The 11,846-nt window shown below is 41.1% G+C and overlaps 1 protein-coding gene across 2 annotated transcripts in view; it reads left to right on the top strand.

Annotated features, from left to right (window-relative positions):
* The first annotated feature begins 597 nt into the window (after window positions 1–597).
* The window catches only part of LOC122996620 (bone morphogenetic protein receptor type-1A-like), a 59,210-nt gene continuing 47,961 nt past the window's right edge, over window positions 598–11,846 (top strand). Inside the window, exon 1 of one of the 2 annotated variants that reach the window (XM_044372197.1) lies at window positions 598–846. The gene's annotated coding sequence lies outside the window, so the exon portion shown is untranslated. The remainder of the gene's footprint in view (window positions 847–11,846) is intronic. The other variant, XM_044372196.1, reaches the window with a different exon arrangement.

Below are 11,846 nucleotides of genomic sequence, written 5' to 3'. Positions count from 1 at the left end.
AGTCAGAGGGACCAAACCACTACTTTTACTGCAATACTTTAACTACATCAAGCTCATAATACTTATGTACTTTTACTGCAATACTTTAACTACATCAAGCTCATAATACTTATGTACTTTTACTGCAATACTTTAACTACATCAAGCTCATAATACTTAGTCAGCCAGACTGATATCCCAAAACTTTAATGATTATTGATCATTTTCTGATGAGTCATCAGATCTGCAGTTACATTTAATAGGTCATCAATAAAAAATAATTAAAGCTGCAGTTATAAATGTTATTAAATTGTTAATAAATAGATTTTCTTTCTTGCTTTATGTGCAAGAGCAGCAGGAATTTCATTGTGTGACGATCTGAGGTGAAACTTGATTATCTGAGTTCTATCTGTTATATGGAGGCTGTGTGTTAGAGACGTATATGAGTTTATAGTAAATTATCTTCTGCGCACAAGATAAACAATTATCACCTTTTGGGACTTTAGGGGCTCCGTATATTTGTGATATTTGGCTACACACATAAAACTGACTGAAAGCACTCCGCACCTACCGTTTCCTGGTTCGGTGATTAGTTCTGGACTACAGAGTGATCCCTCCCGGCGGCTACAGACGATCTCTGCTCGGCTGGTATTTGCTCTCCTCCATCATCAAACAGACAAACCGCAGAGCGACCGAGCGGCCAGCGGCGGAGTACGACGCTGAAAATATCACCAACAACGGGGGGGGAAATTACGCTTTTCTGTCGCGTTCTTCTGGTGGGAATTTGGACTTGAGCAGCTACGATGAAATAGTGTCGTGAGGAGCGCCACGTCCACGGGAGACATCAGATAAAGAAGAAGAAGAAAGGTGAGGCAAAAAAAAAAATCCAAAACTTCATTCCCAAAGCCGACTTCTGGGCTCCGTGTATCTGCTGGAACAAACGCACTCACTTGGGTTGGGAAAGCTTCGTGTTTACCGTTTGTCGAGTTTTAAACTGCGGTTGCGTTTTAAACTTTATATCGCGGATGTGTTTTAAAGTAGTGTGTCTGTGTGAATCGTACATAAGTTAGTATATAATAGAGTTGTGGAAATAAGTCTCCAAAAACAGTCAGGAGTTCGGTGAACAGATTGTGTGTGTGTGTGTGTGTGTGTGTGTGTGTGTGTGTGTGTGTTGGCGCCAGGAGATAGACGGATCCTTCTGGCTGCTGCTGCTGTCGTGGAAAAAAAAAAGTTTGCTTCACCTTTGCTGAAGCACAAAATTGAACTGTTTGTGTTTTTAAAACCACATTAACACATCCGCACTAATCACCTATAAGTTAATTGACAAGAAAAAATGATATTTCTTACTTTTATTACGTCTTTTTTTGGGAATATACGAAGCTAACTCTTGTTAGCCACATTCCTCGGTGAGCTAACTCCGCTGCATAGTTTACATACATCTGCTACCAAGATACGCTCTCTCCTCATTATCAAACCATGTTACATTTGACTATATTTTGATTAGTTTAACATGAAGTAGTCATATATTTCTGGCTGAAATTGGTAGATACAAGTAGGGCTGTGCAATATATTGATATTACACCGTAATATCGTGATATGAGACTAGATATCTTATTAGATTTCGGGTCGTAATATCATGATATGACATAAGTGTCTTTTCCTGGTTTTAAAGGTGTTATTACAGTAAAGTGAGACTGTTCTAGCTGTTATTACTTGGTCATTATATCCACATTACTGTGTAATAACTGTGTAATCACAACAATATAGTTGTAATATTGATATCGAGGTATTTGGTCTAAAATATCGCGATATTAGAGTTTGTCCTCGTCGCTCAGATACGAGCTAACGGTGAAGTTGTTAGCAGTTAGCATCTTTAGCTCTCCAATTTATTGTTGTCAAAGATAAATATATATTTACTCTAGAAAGTTTGTTTTAATCATCTGTGAATGATTCTGGTGTTTTCATTACGTCAATTCAGTTTCCTTCATTAAAGTATCTGTAGACTGTGTTGTTGTTAAGGCAACTGAGCAAACTTTGCCTGGATATGAACTATTTACCAGCTTGAGTTTTATGTTTTTTTTTAATAGCAGTTAAATTGACTTTTCAAGTTTTTTTTTTCAGAGATTATCAGTTTATTTCAGTTTTTTAATCTTTGTGACCGGCCAGCTTGTCTTGATTACCTGCAGCTAAATTGTTTATTCCGTCATTGCTTCGCTTCACATTTTCTGGATCTGTTGCTGACTTTTGGCTGAAGTCGTCTCTTCTTTGACTGTTGATTTCTGAGATAAACAGTTAAATTAATAGACAACTAAAGAGAAAACACAAGCTGGTTCTCTGCCTGCCATGTGGCCTTTGTTTGTTATTTTGGCGGCGTGTCCGCATTCAGTCGTTTCACTTAACAGACTGAATAAAGTTTAAAGGACGAGTTCACAATATTTCCAGTCAAAGAAGTTTTTCCCCCGCTGTAATCATTCCTCCTGTTCATACTGGATATTAAAAGATCCTTCAAATGTGCTTTCAATGGAAGTGATGGAGGCCAAAAATCCACAGTGTGTCCACACAGTCATTTAAAAGTAGATGTGAAGCTTCTATTCAGCTTCAGCAGTCTGAGTTAGTCATATCAAGTGGATATCTGACACATTTACAGTCTTTTTAGCATCAAATTCCCTCTTTGTGTTTCTACGGACAGTGTTTCCCTGTTGAGCTGCAGGTGGAAGTATAGTAACAAAAAGAGGAACTTATATTGTCAGGTCATGATGAAGGGATCCTCTAATAGTCAGTATGAACAGGAGGAATGATTACAGCAAGAAAAACAGCTGTAATGTTCATTTCATGTTCATTAATCGACTGATCGTTACATGTCGAGGATCAACAAAACAACTGAAAACAAAAGCTGAACTTTATTGTTTCTCTCTCTCTCCTTTTATTATATATATATTTATAAATCAGCCTGTGTGTCGTACATCTCCTCTATGATAAAGACAAAGAACATCAAGCAAAAGTCAAAAAAATCAATAAATATACTTGCAGGTTAAAAGGCTTTTTTAAATGTCCTGCTGCTCTCAGGTGGAGTGAAGGTCAGCTGGGTGTTAGTTCATGTATCTAACATCATCTGATGTTGTTTGATTGGAGGCTCTGTGGTTATTATTCAGGCCACAGACTGTTCCTTTAACGTCAGCTGTTTTTATTTCAAGCAAAAAGGTCAAATTTTTTCACTTTTTTTTCTATTTTTTTTATTTTTTGAGTTTTGAATGTTTCTGAATGTTCCAGATAAGCAGCTGAACTAATGTAACCTCAGCGTTTGTGTGTGTGTCGTCTCGGCTCTCATGACTGCAGCTCCTCTTTAATATAAACCAGGAGTTCACTCATTAACTCCAAACAGTCCAAACAGCTGCTTCAGTCCACACAACTAACGCTTATCCTCATTATCTATGGAGCTTATCATCACATTACTGATGAATAAATTCATAATTTGATCAATGAAATGATAGAAAATAAAGACAGAGTTCAGAGTCTTCTGACGTCCGACTGACTGTCCAAAACATTTAAGAATATTCAACGGTGTGAAAAAGGCTTTAACGAGTAACGAGTTGTCTGTCGGGACTCGTCGTCGCAGCTCAAGTCAAACGTTTTTCCGTCCTGCTTGAAAAGTTTTGTTTTTGAATGTATGTCGACATTTGTTAGTCAGTCAGTTAAAGGACTGTCAGCTGAATGAATGAACGTTTAAACAGGTTTATGATAGTTTGTGTTCATACCGACCATCAGAAGATCTTTTTCTGACACAGTTCAGTCCTTTTTCTCTTCAAGTTAATGAGGCTTCAGCACTCTGAGTTACACAGATGAAGATGGTTTTATTCCAAAAGTCTAATCATTTTCATTAGTGACTTAATCTGGTGAATATTTTCTCTAATTAATTGTAAAATATTTTGGACAAAATCTTAAAGCTGTGAGTCAAGAGCAGCTGTGCAGCTTTTCATCTAAAAGACTTCTTCAGTTTAAAACGTCCAGTTTCTCTCGACTGACGACCTGATGACAACAACGAGACGGCTGGAAGAAGGTCATGTTTGGCATTCTTGCTTAAAAATGACCAAAATGATAGAAATCTATAATAATCGGTTATGACATAACTGACTAATCATCATCTAGCAGCTCTAGAAAGATGAGAACTCCAGCAGCACTCGTAGTACCGGCGTCTCAGTCACGACCCTGATGAAGACGAAGGCCACAAGTGTTGCTGCAGTTCTCATCTTCCTCCGTGCCCCTTGGAAGTAGGTGAAGTCGTGCCAGAGACCTTTATTTACTCTGCATCTAATCACCGCAGCTCTTCACCATCTTTTAACTCACTAGTGATTAATACATTAATTATAAAACCGTTGTTTTATAATTAATGTGAAAAGTTGAGAAACTTTTCCACAAACGTCCTGCGGTGAACGGGAGCAACACCTTTTTATGTGAAACAGAAAAACTTGAATTGATTCCTGCAGAAAACAAATAAACAAACAATAAACAACCACATATGTAAAGCGTGTTTGGTTACAGACGACTTTGTCCCTTTTTTTTTTTTTAGAGCAGCGTTTATTATAAAGCAGTTCACTCCTGTACATCGAGTCCTTACTTTTCTCCTCCTCCTCCTCCTCCTCCCTCCTCATGAGGAAGAGGGGAAGGGGCTTAAAGGGGGATGGAGGGAGAAATAATAATAATAAAAAAAAAGAAGTTAGAATTGAAAATCTAGTATTATCCACATGCCAGACAGCTGTACATTCCACAGCCAAGCCCGGGATCTCTGTTACCGAAATAACAGACTGACTGACTGACAGCGGGCGAGCCAGCAAGGCCACAACAACAGAGAGAGAGAGAGAGAGAGAGAGAGAGAGAGATGGTATTGTTTTAAAAAGAGAAATAAGATGTAAAGTTAAAGGACGGTCGACCTCCTGTAGAGCAGCAGCAGATTTATGTCTTTTCATCGCCTCTTTCTCCTCTAACGCAGCGCTGCAACCAACAATTATTGATTAATAACCCCGTTATAACTTCTTACATCCAAATGCAACGTCTTTAAATGTCTGGTTTCCTCTGATCGACAGTCAGAGTTTCAGTTTACTGTCATAAACGACACAGAAAAGCTTCATATCGTCATATTTGAGACGCTGCAACCAGCAGCTTTGCTTAAACAATGACTGAAATGATTATTAGATGATCAGAAAAGCCGTCAATCGTTACAGCTCTACCTTTTTAAAGTCTGTCCTATCACCTATTAATCTGACCTGTTGTTTTATTGATTAATCAGCCAGCTGTTTGCTCTACAGATTATCAGGAAAATATTGATAAAAAAAAGTTCCTGAAGCCTGAGAGACGACGTCTTCACACGTCTGAAGATATTCTGTTACAGGAGACTAAAGAAACACATCTGAGGAGCTAAAACCAGAGAATTTTGACGTTTTTCTGTTAAAAATTGACTCAACAGTGAACCGATTATCAAAATAGTTGCTGATCAATTTTCTGTTAATCGACTGATCAGTTAGTCTACTGTGACCAGACACACGTTTCATGTTGTTCTTGTTGCTGTGAGTCATATGAATGCTGAATATTATCACTTAGAAACATAAAACTGCAGCATTAATCCAGCCTATAAACTGATACAGGATATTGATCAGTGACATATTGATATTGTAAGTCTGTGTTGGAGGGACGTCGTGTTATCTGTCCTCCCACTCAGTGATGAGTCTGCCGTGTCGCTCCGTCTCTCTCGGATCTATTCTTATAAAATGACACCAGTCCTCTGTACTGGGACCACACCAGTCTCCAGGAGAAGACCAGTTAATGCTGGTGGAGTGTGGCGGTCCAGCTGTGACCCTCCTCGCCTTCAGGAGCTCGTGATGTGCATTTTTTTAATCATTTGGTCTTTAAATAAAATCAGTTTCCTAAAGTGCAAAGTCACACATGACAAAGAGAAGCAGCTGCTTATGATTCATGTCTTCTGCAGCTTATATCATCATACTGGAACCATACTGGAATCATACTGGAATCATACTGGAATCATACTGGACGTGGATCCTCTGGTTGTAAAGTCACTTTATTGTGGGCTGATAATGTGGCAACACATCCGTTAACTGGTAACTAACTGGTACATTTTTTTAATTAAAGTTGTGATGTGGCGTTTGTCTGTGAGAGTCGTCCAGCAGTCGGTGATCAGAGCTAGCTTGTCTGCTCTGGTTAGCTTGACTTTTAGCTCTCGATGGGCGTAACGTACTCGGGTTCGAGGTCAATCCCTCGCCGTCTACCTCACTGATTGGGCACACTAGCTGGGTGATAACACATAGTTAACACCTTGTGTTGTTATTACAGATAGACTAAAGGATTAGCATGCTAGGCTAACAGTCCATCAGCTGTGTGACGTCTTTCAGAGCACGCAAACATCGTAAACATGCGTGTTGCCTGCCCAGCACGCTGCTGTTAAACCAGAGACACCGCAGCTACTTTAATACAGTCTATATGCTAATGATGCTAGCCATGCTAACTAGCTGCTAGCCACCGTGCAGGCTGGTCAGATGGATCCGTGGTGTTTCTGTGTATCTGAGGGTTGCTGCTCCGGTCAGTGTCTGTAAATGTGTGTTTTTAAACGTTAAGTCGAGGCTTCGCTCGCAGTCCGGCAAGGTACCGACGTTTGAAGTAACGAGTTCAGTCCCTGAGCCTAAACAGTTTCTATCAGACTCTTGTTTTACTCCTTTATTCCAGTGAAACAACCTTTTATTGTCTCTACTGATCTGTTACTGCGGCTGAAAGCAAAAATATCAAACCTGATCATGACAGAAGAAAGTACAGAATGAATCAATCAGAAGGAGCAGCGTGTATTTCACCTGCAGGCTCCGTCTGCTGTCCACCTCTTTTTTGTTTTGTTGCTTCATTTTCTAACATCTGTTTCTCCCTTTTATTCACATTTCTCTCCTTTTTGTCTTTTAATTTTAGTTCACTTTGTTTTGGCTCTTTTATTAGAACCAGTATCAGAAATAACTTACAAAAGCTGTGATTTAGAAAAAAAATTCAATTTAGAAAATGTTTTTTTTTAAGGTTGATGAAGGTATTTACTGATCTTTTTTTTTCCTTCTGCAGTCTTGACCTCCAAGATCTCTTTTTCCTTCTCCGTCTCTTTTCTTCCTTTCTCTCCGTTCCTCTCCTCGGCTCTCAGTTTTCTCTCCCCTGGGAGTGTTTCTCGGGAGGCTGAGCTCGGGGATCTCTCTCTCTCTCGTTTCTCTGCTCTATTTCTATCCCTCTCTTCCTTTTCTCTGCCCTCCTCCTCCTCCTCCTCCTCCTCCTCCATTTCTTCTTTTCTTCCCTCCTCCACCTCTCTCTCTCTCCCTCTCTCTCTCTCCTGGAGTGTCTCCAGTCTCGGAGGCTGAGGATCAGATTACTCAGGGAGTCTCGGAGGCTCTCTGGCGAGGTGGCATTGGTGGTGGTGGAGGTGGAGGAGGAGGGATGGAGGGGAGGAGGAGGGAGGGAGGGAGGGAGGGGAGGAGGAAGGAGATCAGGTTTCACATCTCCAGCGCTCTCCTCTGTCTGCCTCGCCTCCCTCCCTCCTCCTCCTCCTCCTCCTCCCCCGGCGGCCTGGAGACAGAGTGGCTGAGCCGGGGAGGAAAACATGCAAACCTCCCCTCTCCTCCTCCTCCTCCTCCTCCTCCCTCTCCTCCTCCTCCTCCTCCTCCTCCTCCATACGTCCAGCCTCTCTGCTGCAGCACAGCAGATAAATAAAGGCAGTAAATGGGGAGCTGAGCACACAGAGGGACGATTCTTCACCTCCTCCACCTCCTTCACCTCCCTCCCCCCCCTCCTCCTCCTCCTCCTCCTCCTCCTCCATCCCTGCAGAGATATTTTATATCCTGCGCTGTGTGTTTTCATTCTCCTGGATGTGTGGCAAAGGTGAAACAGCTTCAGGGAGACTTTTTTTTTTTTTGGGTTTCTTGAGACGACCAAACCGGGACTCAGAAAACCAGTTAAATGTGTCGCTGTGGAAGTGGAAGTGAAGAGGTGGAAGCAGTGGGAACCAGTTTGACTCTACTGGCTCCAGCAGCAGCAGGAGGAGTAGTTAATAGGTGTTAACTGGTTTTGTGTTTTGTTTATTTTTGGCTATTTTTAATGCTCTGTTCTTGGCGTCGACTCTGGAAAAAATGATATTTTTGTGCCCCTCGTGAGATTAACTGGTCAACTCCTCAAGAACTCTACTCTAATATATTTATATTTATTTATATATATATTTATATAAGATTCAAAGTGCTAGAATATCTATAAATCTACTTTTTTTGCTCTATAAAATGTCAGAAAATAATAAAAACACGTCCCTGAACATCACTAAACTAAACACTTCAGATTTATAACGTCATGAAACAGAAAAGCAGCAAAATCCTCCATAAAAACTGACTCATCGTTTCATCTGCAAAACATCTCTATAATCTATATAATATATATATATATACTGTTCTATTAAACACACAATAATGAAAAACCATCAATATTTCCTTTAGTTAATGTACCAGCAGCTCTAACAGTGGTGATCAGGTTTTCACTGTGTGTGTCGTATTAATGTGGAATAATTACATATTATATCTTTAAGGTGAGAACAGATCAGCTGTTTTACTGCTTCCTACTTTAATGAGATTATTATTAGAGCAGAATATTAATCTGACAACTATGAAGACAGTTTAGTTTTTTCTCTCCTCTGACTGGAGCTGAAGGTCGAAGTCTCCTCCATGTTGCTCCTCTCCAGCGACTCCAGTTGTCCTTTTTTTTTTTAATGGTATTGATCTCTGCTTTAAATACACTCAGCCCATCCCGGTGAATAATTCAGATCACCTCCCCACAGTGGCAGCAGAGCGTTCCTGCTCGGCTCCCTGATTGTAATGGAGGAAGTGAGTCTGGCTTTATTTCAGGCCAAAGGGGCAGTATCTGCCCCCCCCCCCCCCCCCCCACACACACACCCTCCCACCTCCACCACCAAAAAAAAAGTTTAAAAACCTGAAAGGTTCAACAAACCGCAGGACTGGAATCAGATCTTTTATAGCAAACTCACAACAAGGCTTCTCTCTTTTCCTTCACAAACGAAACCGCATCACACAGCAGAACAATGAGTCGTAGTAGTTCAGTAGTAAATAACCAGCAGTGAGATTTATTTACTCTGTTCCTTCTTATTACACCACGTCATCTTCTTCTCTGTTTTTACAGCATTTTGCACATTAAATCTGCTAAATAACATCCGAGAATCCTGATCTGTTGCTGAATCTCTTTAAAGATGCAACCTGGAGTCTGTCGGTTGATTATTTTAATAATTATTCACTCAGTCAGTTGTTAAACCTTAATTCCAGCTTCTCAATTAAGATTTTGTGCTTTTCTTTGTCTAACGTGATGCTAAACGTTAGCTTGATGACATCACGTCTGGCTTTAGGAAAGAGTTTCTGACCTCTAGCAGCACAGCGGAGCGGTTTGTTATGCTAATAGTTTAGCAACAAGACCGCCAGGCCGTAACCATGGATACAGGGACGCAACTAATCATTATTTCACTGTTTCACTGTTTTCAGTCGTTTTTACAGACCAGAGATTCAGTTTATTATCAGATTTGACACAAACTGAACATGTTTGTCAGAGCAGCAGGACACACAGGGCAGATTCATGATATTATACAGATGTATAAGATAGAAATATACACTCAGATAAAGTCATGGATGAAACAATGAAGTGTTTGCACAAATATTCAGGTGCAAGACAAAAAAAATTATTCCACTGCAGGACCCAAAGGAGAAACGTCTGCACACTATTAGGCTCCAAATAAATGAGTTTAATTCCCCTTTTTTTTGTTCTCTTTTCTGTCCTCAGGCCTGATGAAGCTCATGTAGATCAAAAACGTCTCCTTGATCATGTAGATCAAGAGAATTAAAGTATTTATCTGGAGCTTTAACAGTGTGCAGACCTTTTCTCCCCCTTTGTGCCCCCAACAAAACACAAAACCTCCCATCAAACCAATAAAATGTTTCTCACTGCTGCAGCCGCTCAACAAAAACTTTCCTTTTCTGACTTTTTCAACGTTGATTTTTCTCCTTCAGATGTGACGGATCAGTCTGAGCTTTAACTCCTCAAACCTCATTGTTAGCAGAGAAGACTAGAACGGACCTCTTACCCTTAAACTCCACCGGGCTCTGGCTCTGACGCGGGTGCAGGAGCTGATCGCGGCCGCTCGAGTCAATGTATCCGATGCCATCGGGCGCCGCGGTGCGTTTCAGAAGCGTCTCTCCGCTCCGCAGCGCTAAAGATCGGCGCCTCGTTTATTTTTTTTTACAGAGGCCGCGTCAAGCAGCACAGAGCAGATGGAGCTGGGCAGGAAGTCTGACACAGAAACAGCATTGAGCATCCGGTCAATTTTCAAAATAAAACACCCTGTGCAGACTCCCGGTCGTATATCAACAATAAACACAATTAAAACAGACGAATAAAGAAACCATTTAACTACGTAGCCTAATTAACCACAGCAGAAGCACAAAGATCAAGGAAAATGACCAAATCAACGAAAACTGGGCAGTTTAGTTGCCCTGCTACTGCAGTAATTACGGTAGCCTTAAGGCACTCCATAAGCTTTGACTAGGCTGCTGTAATTACTGTAGTAGGAGTGCAACTGACTTTATACAGCGGAAGGCTTCCCCGCAGTGAAGACGCTCCGCTTCTGACATGCTCCCGCTGAAATAGGGCGCCGTGCAGAGGACGGAGCAAAACCGCGTCGGAGCAGGAACGCCGCGCACACACGCTCCCGGTGGAATCCCAGGGTTACACTTATAAATGGATGAAGGTCTGTTTATTCTATCAATTCAACAACATGTTCTTATGTTTAAATGACTGATATCAGCTGCTAATGTCATAAATCCCATAAAGGAAATCTGGCTCGTAGAAAACATCTTCATGTGTTTAGACGTCTTTGACGGACAATAATCCTCCGGCCTGATAGCTGCACTGATCCCTCTGAAGTGACTGTGGCCCCCCTGACCTCCATCCTGACCTCTGACCCCCCCCCCCCCCCCCCCCCCGACTCCTCCTCCTCCTCCTCCTCCTCCTCCTCCCTGACCTCCCTCCTCGCCACTAACAGAGCTATCTGCTCTCCGCCCGGATGAAACCGTCTGAACGGCGGCGTTAGAGGGTGTAAAGTAGTTTTTAGACATGACAGGACAGTCACGTGTTGTTTTTAGCTCGAGTGAACTATCGGATGGATTAGCATAACGTTAACTTTGACCTTTTCCTCGAGCACCATCATCTGGTCAAGATTTAATTTTGTCCAATACTTTGGTTCAGAGCTGTTGTTTGGTCTATAAAATACCAGAAACAGTGAAAAAAAGCTAAAGTTGATGTCATCAAATTGCCTGTTTTTGTTCAAACTGTCCAACAATCCAAACATATTGAATTTATATCCAACCACATCAAAAATAGAAACAAATCCTCACAAAACACTGAGCTGGAACTGGGAAATGTTTGTTAGTTTTACTTTAAAAAAAATGACTTCAAAGATGAATCAACTGTTATGTTTGTGTTGCTGACTGATCGGCTTCAGCTGTACTCTGTGTTTACTGCTAATCACAGAACGTTAGCATGCTGACGCTAGCGTTTAGCTCACCAGTTTTCTAAGAGAAAATTTGATGCGATCGCAGGTTTTTAATCAAAGTTTATTGTGTGTGATGTTTTGGTTGCACGTCGACTATGATGCAGATCATTTTAAAAGTTGCAGCATGAAGGTTTGATTCACTGTAAATGTGATGTGAAGTTGTTGGAGAGCAGCTGTCAGTTAGCCTGAATGTTCTTAGCTTGTGTGTTTATGAGGTTAAATGCTTGATCATTATAAAATG

Source organism: Thunnus albacares, chromosome 14 (assembly GCF_914725855.1).
Source record: "Thunnus albacares chromosome 14, fThuAlb1.1, whole genome shotgun sequence".
Lineage (NCBI taxonomy): Eukaryota > Metazoa > Chordata > Actinopteri > Scombriformes > Scombridae > Thunnus > Thunnus albacares.
Note: the sequence above shows the minus strand (reverse complement) of the source record. Positions and strands in the feature narration are given on the sequence as shown.